The following is an 8,496-nucleotide window of genomic DNA, read 5'->3' as shown; positions in this document are numbered from 1 at the left end:
GGGCTACAGTTAACTGTGTCAACACTTAGACAATGGGTTACAGCTGACTGTGTCAACATTTGAACAATGGGCTACAGTTAACTGAGTGTCCACACTTGGACAATGGGCTACAGTTAACTGAGTGTCCACACTTGGACAATGGGCCACAGTTGACTGTGTCCACACTTGGGCAATGGGCCATGGTTGACTGAGTGTCCACTACCTTAGTTTGGTGCAAGCTCTGCTTCTACTTTACTTTTCTACTTCTACTCTGCCTTAAGCTTGGCAAGGTAAACCTGATATTGCTACCTCACACCTCTGGAGACCAAAAGGCCAGCCCAGGTTTCATGAACAGAATCTGGCCCTGCTCCTGTCTGGAGGCTCAGGGTGGGCTGTTTTCTGGAGCACTCTGAAAGAACAGAGCTCCTTTCTCACACTGGATGGTGGTCCCTTTCCCTTGCTGGCTGAAAGACTTGAGGGCCTTCCCCCAGCCAGAGAGTCATCTTCCATGCTTGTCTTGTGGCTCCATCCTCCATCTTCAGAACTGATGATAGGTCAGGTAGCTGACTCTGCCCTTTGCAGCTTCTTTTTCAGTTGACAGCCCATGGTCATGTTTTTTTCTGTTATAGATGTGTGAATTCACAGTAAGCCATACGTTCTCCCATCTTAAAGCCCTGAACCCAACCACATCTGCAAAGTCTCTCTAGCCCTAAAGATAATAATGTCTAGTTCTAATAATTAAAATGGACACCTTCTGGAGCCATTATCCTGCCCACCAGAAGCTTTTCCAAGGACTTTATCAGCCCCTCAATGCTCTAGCGAGGTGCAGTGGTGCTTGTAATCTTTCGTGTTCTCTTCCTCTTCCTGTGAGTGACTCTTCTTGTCAGAAGGCTCACGCTGTTAACATGGGAGGGAGATGGAAGGGAGGAATCAGACAGACAGACAGACACACAGAGAGAGGGAGAGAGAGAGGATGGAGGGAGGGAGGGAGGAAGAGAGAGAGAGAGAATGACTTTTAGGTTTCAGCTGTGAAGACAGACACAAGGCTTTGCAAACCTTTACACAAGAAGAGCGACCTTCAGCCACCCATCAGCCAATCTTCCGGATGTGAATATCCTGCTATAAGCAGACTCACCCTGAGAGCCCCAGCTCCTGTCAGATTTCCTGCCATCGCCAACCCTCAGCCCAAGACTATGACCCACAAGCCATAGCCAAAGCTGACACAATGCAAGCAGACGCGTACAGAGGTTTGTAGAGAAATGTACTCTAGTTGAGTAATGGAGGGGGGGATCTTTGAGAGAGATGTTCCAATTAACAAAATCAATGCACACTCAAGGGATTGGGGTGGGAAGTGACAGAAGATAGCACTTTTTAATAAATGAAATCCATAACCCAAAGGGATTCATGCAAGGGGACAAAGACTGTGGTTGGGCCCACGCCAGGTCGGCTGCATAGATGTGGATGGCTCTGCAGGAAAGAACTCTCAATGTGACATCCAAAGGTCCTGAGGAAGCCTCTGGCAGCCATGTGAAAACCAGGTACAGCCATGTGTGCTTGCAGACCCATCAGGGCCAAGGAAGCTGACTGGCTGGCCAGCCAAGCTCAAATGATAAGCTTCAGGGTCAGTGACAGACCCTGTCTCAAAAATAAAGCAATATGGAAATACATCCCATATCCTCCCCTGACTTCTGCATTTGTATACACAGGTGGGCCCAGCTACACACCTGTGCATTCACTGCACACACAAGCACACACATATACATGTGCACACACAAAAGACTATGCCAGTTAGTCACAGTTTTAGATTTTTTTAAATGAATAAGTAATGCCAGTAACAAAGAAATTCCTTCCATTTCTGTTCAACCTTCTGGAAGATTAACAGTGTACATATACATATAAGTGTGTGTGTGTGTACATGTGTGTAACAAATATGTGTGTATATATACATGTATGTGTGCACATGTGTGTATGTGTGTGTATATATGTGTGTGTGTGTATGTACACAGCATGGGTATGTGTGCACATATGTAAGTATTTGTGTATGTATATTTATGTATATGTGTGTATATGTGTATGCATGTGTGTATTGTATATGTATGCATGGGTATGCATATGTATATGTGTGTGCATGCACATATGCACATGTGTTCACACAAACATTCTGATTTGATAGCACAAAGATAAGGCCCCTCATCACAAATGTCAGTTTTAAACTCTCTGGACCTGCATTCATTAGTCTAGGCCTAAATGCATTAAAACAAAACTTCACTGAGTGTTTTTAACCTGAGATTATTACTTCTCTAGAAATATTAGTAATGAAAAGTAATATTTCATGGTTCGATGTCTCCATTTCCTCAAAAGGGCAAGTTCCACTCCAAGTTATTGCATGCAGTTGAGGTTAAAAATTAGTTTGCTCCAAACACCTCATATTCAATATTAACTTTCAAGATGACTTTAAGTTTATGGAAAACTGAATGGTTTCTTTGGTTAAGAAAGATTTGTCTCATGCCAAATAGGTCCCCTAGATCCTCATGGCCAAGTTGTACACATGTTGACAGAGCTTGAAATTAGGAGGTAAGATTTTCCAGCCAGGGTTCCTCAGCCCACTAGAGGGCTTTCCTAAGGAAGCTGTTTCTTTGAAATACTTCCAATCACCTTGAACAACTGCTGACACTTGTCTTGGCTGTGTCCCAAGAGAGTGTCTATGATCATCAGACAGTGTTGTGTTGTGTTCTTCCTGCCTCCCCGACACAGAGAGGACTCAGGGTTCACACTGAAGAAGGCCCTGTGCCGGGTCCCCTTTACATCCCACTTCTCCAGTGCCCTGACCACAGAGCCCAGGAAAACGTCAGTCATTCACCAAGATCACAATCCAGTGGAGAGGTATGGAGCAGGTTGGTCGGTCCCAGACACAGATTCCTTGTCACTGGGCCAGGGGCTTCTGGACCATGGAATGAAGGGTGTCTCACCAGTTCCCATTCGTCTGGGTCTGAGGTGTCTCCTGGGGTTGCTATGTCCGCCTCTGAGAGGCCATCCTGTCCACGCTGGCTTTTGGCTTCTTCACTCCGCAGTCCACTTACACATCACGGAAGGTCCTCACTGAGATCAGGCGGCGTGTCGTGTGCTTCATGAGGGAGAGCTTTCTCTCCTGAGTTCCAGTGTCCTATTTAGAAATAGAGCAGGCAAAGGCCAGTGTTTTCTACAAGTCAGGCCAGTCACTGTCTCTGTGTGCTGCCCCTTAGAGACATTAACCCGAGTACCCTGAAGCCACATGGTCCTTTTGTAACAGCGTGTCACTTCAAACACCTATAAAATAGGATAACGGTAGGACCTATGTCGTAGGGCTGCTTTGAGAACTAAGTGATGTGGTCCTTCAAAGAGAGCCCATCACACGGTGAGTACCATCATCACAGCCCTATCTGTCATCACCATCACCACCTTCATCCTCATCACCTACACCACAGCCAGCATCATCTGCAGACCCCTGAGACAACCTCCCCACTGTGCGAATGATAGCTTAGCGCTCTCAGATGAGACTCTCACAGAGATCTTGGACACACGTGCAGCCTGTAACAAGTAACTGCCATTTACAGGGGTTTTGCCATTCCCACCAATCAGCCACTGTGCCATGAGCCTGACACTCATAGGCTGTGGTGTTGCCTCCACATGAAGCGGAGATTTAGGGATGCCTGTGTTCCAGTCAGACCCACCACTACTTTTGTGATGCAGCAGGCTTCTTAATGCAGGTAGGACTCTGAGGAGGAGCTGTCTGTGGGGTGGGCTGGAATGGGGTCTGGGCAGAGGTCTGGTCACAAAGTGCCATCCTTCCAGCCAGGTGTTCAATGAGCTACAAATTGACCTGGGAGGAAGCAGTTCACCGAAGATCAACAGGTGTGGACTATTGTTAGAGTTGCAGCAATAAGTAACCCCAAACTGGAAGTGCAACAAACATTTGTTGTTCATGTTAGGTCAGAAGTCTAAGAGCATCCCAGAAGGTGAGCTTACTCGGTCCTCTCCTGAGACCTCAGCCAGACGGTTTTGTGCCTGGAGACGTACAGATGACCCATTCCCTTGGGTGCTACACAGCTACTCGGGGGCCCCCAAGGCTCGGGTGCCTACGGAGCCTCTACCTCCCTGTGTCTCTTCTCTCATGGCCTACAGCCTTTGGAGCTCAGGCAGACAGACATTACAGTGGCCTTTCTGTGCTCCAGAGAGACATATTCAGGGAGAGACGGCAGCAGTCTAACCAGGACACAGAGCCTCCCGTGACAGAATACAGCCTCTCTTTCAACCCATTCTATCTCTGCCCTACCTCAAGACCATCACCAAAGACTCCTCAGAGTCAACGGGAGAGGCATATGGCTGCGTTAGGAATGTCCTGCTCTGTGACAGATGCGTGTGACAGAACAGCTGTCAACAGAGCATGCAGCACGAGCAGGGGCACCTCTGTGCATCACTCCTGCCTGCTGACGTTCCTCCCACCTCCCTGGCCTGATATTTTGGTGGATGATTTCCTCCATCCTAGCCCAGTAGCTTCCTTTACTTCTGGAACTTTAGAACTCACACCACAAGCAACCATCCCTATCTGAGACATCACTTGGACTTGCAAGCAGCCCGAGTGTGAAATACTGTTGTCTGATACATCGCAGGCACCTTTCTGTTGAGGATATAGTACAGGAAGTGGGAAGAGAGCCCTCTGTGCTTAATGAAGACAGTAGATGCAGGCCAGTGAGTCCTCCAACCACCCACTACATGCCTCTCAGCCTTGCTGTAAACACGCTCCATTTTCAGATGGACCAGGGCAAAGATGTCTTGCTTGGCAGCACAGGGTTGAGAGATGGAGTTCTTGAGCCAGGTTTGATGCCAGACATGTCTTAACCCCACTCAGTTGTGATTTTGAGTGACACCTAAGCTTGGTTTCTGACTTGAGCATCTTGCACTTGAATGGACCAGTAGTCACAGACTCCTGTGTCCATTACACAAGGATTCACATCTGAGCACTCCTAACCTGCTCCCCAGGGCTGGTCCCCTAAGCAAACCATGAGTGACTCTCATTATCAGGACACTGGCCCTGTCTCCAACCTCAGGGGAGTCATCTAAAAGTCAAGAAGAGACACGAGAAAATTTCATTGTCGATTTGACACATTTGGGAGGAGGGAACCTCAACTAAAGACTTGCCTCCATTAGACTGACCTATGGTCATGCCTGTGAGGCATTTTATTAATCAGTAATTTAGGAGGGTCCAGTGCCATTTTGGCAGTGCCATCCCTAGGCAAGCGGTCGTTGGATGCATTAAGAAAACACCAGGTGGACAGACAACCAGGGAACAAACCTGTAGGCAGTGTCCCTCGGTGGTTTCTGCTTCAAGGCCTTGCCTTGAGTCTGTCCCCTTAATGCCCTCAGTGGTAGGCTGTGACCTGTGAGCCCAACAGCCCTTTTCCCCCTCCAAGCTGCTTCTGGTTATAATGTCTATTACAGCGAGAGAAAACTAACTAGGACAGACATTTGTTTCTCTTCTAATCTGGATATGGTAACAAAATTTTGCATGAAAAGGAGCAGGAGAAATGCAAACATTTATAGAGCTTTAAAATGTATTTTAAATATATATTCTGTTACAAATGAATGAGTTTTCTTTTAATAAAAACATGCAATTTAAAAGAGATCAAATAAAAATGGTTCAGGAGATGATTCTGAAAGTTACAGAGCTACAAAATTATCGGTGTCATTTATTGGATTGTGTGTGTGTGTGTGTGTGTGTGTGTGTGTGTGTGTGTGTGTGCCCAAGGAGGCCAGAAAAGGGCATGCGATCAGATCCCCTGGAACTACAGTTACAGATGTTTGTGAGCTGCCATGGGGGCTCTAAGAACGGAACCCAGGTCTTACATGAAAGAGCAAAGTGCTGTAAACCACCACAACATCTCTCCACTTCCCATGTTTGTTTGTTTGTTTGTTTGGTTGGTTGGTTAGTTAGTTTTGTTGTTTATTTGTTTGTTTTTATTTTTGCTTTTGCAAGGAACCTGTCTCCTGTTCTCCATAACTGTACTAATTTACAGTGCTGCCGGGAGTAGAGGCTTGTTCCCTTTCTCTGTGTCTTCATCGTTACCCGAGATTGCTTTTGCTCTTGGTTTGACTGACAGCGATCACTCTATCTGGGTTAACATGGCACTTCACTGTATTTCACTTTTCTTTCCCCAGTAACTGTTGGTACTGGGCATCCGTCTCACACGGCTGTTCTCTATTTGTGTTTGTCATTCGTTAGACAAATCATTTTCAAATATTTTTCTCCTATTCTCCAGTTGTGGGTTCTCTCCGTTGATTGTTTCCTCTGCTATGCAGACATTTAGTTTAATGTAATTTCTCTTGTCTCGTTTTGTTGCTCTTGATATTTTCAGGGGCATATCGCTACCTGTATTGAAATGTTAGCACCTTCGCCTATGTTTTCAGAGTTCTGGATTTTATACTTTGTCTTTGATTCACTGCAAGGTGACTTATGCAGAGTAGGGGCTGGGGATCACGCTGAGTCATCTTCATGTGGGTGTCCATTTTTTCCTAGTTCCACTTGCTAAACTGTCTGCACTTTGACCAATGTGTGCTCTGGGCACTTTGAGGAGAAGCCCCTGGCTCTGTGTGCATGCGTACGTGCATGTGTGTGTGTGTGGTGTGTGTGTGTGTGTGTGTGTGTGTGTGTATGTATTTGCTTCTGGAATCTGCACTCCACTCCACTTGTCTGCCTGGTTGTTTTTCTGCCAGTAGCAGGTTATTCACGTCATTGGGGCTCTGCAGCGCATCTTGAAATCAGGTATGAAGCAGTCTCCAGCTCATTCCTTTTGGTGGATATTTCTTTGGCTATCCAGGAACTTCTATGTTTTTCTATGAATTTTTGGATTGTTCCAGTACTGTGAAAAATACTGCTGTTTCCATGGTGATAGTATTGAACCCACAAATCACATTGGGTCCTGTGGACATTTTAGTGGTATTGAATCTTCCATTTCTGTGTCTTCTTCAACTTCTTCCCTCAGGTTTCACATTATTATTATTGGAGTGGTCTTTTATTATGTCCTTATTGAAATTTATTCCTAGGATTTTTATTATTTCTGTAGATGTTGTGGGCAGGACTTAGAAAGTTACTTATTGGTGCCCAATATGTTGCTGTTGTCTGCATGTTGGCTTTGAATTCTGAAACTTTACTAAATCTTTCCAGTCCTAGAATCTGTTAGTAGAGGTTTTCTGTACAAAGAATCACATTTTAAACAGGGATGTCCTCCTTTCCTATTAGTAAATTGCTCTAAATAAATCTTATAAAACTCTATTAGATAAGAGTTGGGGTGGGGGGCTGGAGAGATGGCTCAGCGGTTAAGAGCACTGACTGCTCTTCCCAGAGGTCCTGAATTCAAATCCCAGCAACCACATGGTGGCTCACAACCATCTGCAATGAGATCTGATGCCCTCTTCTGGTGTGTCTGAAGACAGCTACAGTGTACTTACATATAATAAATAAATAAATCTTTAAAAAAAAAAAAAGAGTTGGGGTGGGGAAGGCTGGAGAGATGGGTCAGTGAGTCAGTGGGTCAGTGGGTCAGTGTTGGCTTCTCTTACACAGGACGTGTCATCTGATCCCAGTACTGATATTACAACTCACAATCTTCCATAACTCTGGCTCCAACGAACCTGACATCCTCCTCTGTTGTACACAGGTATGGCACCAACATGGTGCAGACATCCATGTAGGCAAACACTCATATACATAAAATAAATAATTTTTTTTTTACAAAAAAAAAGAACTAAGGGAACCCCTTGTCGTATTCCACGTCTTACAGGAGATACAGTCAGTTTTTGTCCATCTGGTACAGTGTTGGCGTAGGAGGAGCTTTTTAACTTAAAGACATTTGGATTTTATGAAAGCTCTTCATCCTCTGACCTATTTTGTGATTCTGTTCACACAGTGTGTGCTGCTTATTATTTCTGTTTTTTTTTTTTCTGGTTTTCACTTGGGATTGGACCTAGGGTGGACATTCTCCCTTGCATCCCGGTTTGCAAATCTGCACTGATGTGATAAATCCAAGATGGCATTGACTATGTTTCTGAAGTGTCATTGGATTCCATGTGGTGGTATGTTGTGGGGAGTGTTACTTTCGTGTGTATTTCTGACTCATTCTTCACTGCTCGCTTTGGTACGTCTGTGTCTGCTTTGTAGTAGGGCAATTGTGTCTCGGGAATGAAACATCCCTTTCCTTTTGGTTGCTCAGAACAGTCCGAGATGTGCTTTCATTGCTCTTGGTAGGTTGAAACAATTTAGCAGTGGAGAGAAAGAAAGTTTCAATGCTTCTGATTCCTTACTCTTCTTAGTCTAAATGGATTTTTATTTCAACCTTGGCAGGTCATGTGTATGAGGTAATCTGTCTGCTTCTGCATTTCCTCCTGTAAGCCTAGCGTTCACCTAAGGACCCTGTGTTGTTGCAGTAGTTATTGAGCTGTCTCTTCTCCTGGTCTTTGCTTTATCTGGAGCCTTTTTTTTTT

The sequence above is a fragment of the Mus pahari genome, chromosome 3, assembly GCF_900095145.1.
Source record: "Mus pahari chromosome 3, PAHARI_EIJ_v1.1, whole genome shotgun sequence".
NCBI lineage: Eukaryota > Metazoa > Chordata > Mammalia > Rodentia > Muridae > Mus > Mus pahari.
The sequence above is the reverse complement of the archived record's forward strand: the minus strand, read 5'-3'. Positions refer to the sequence as shown.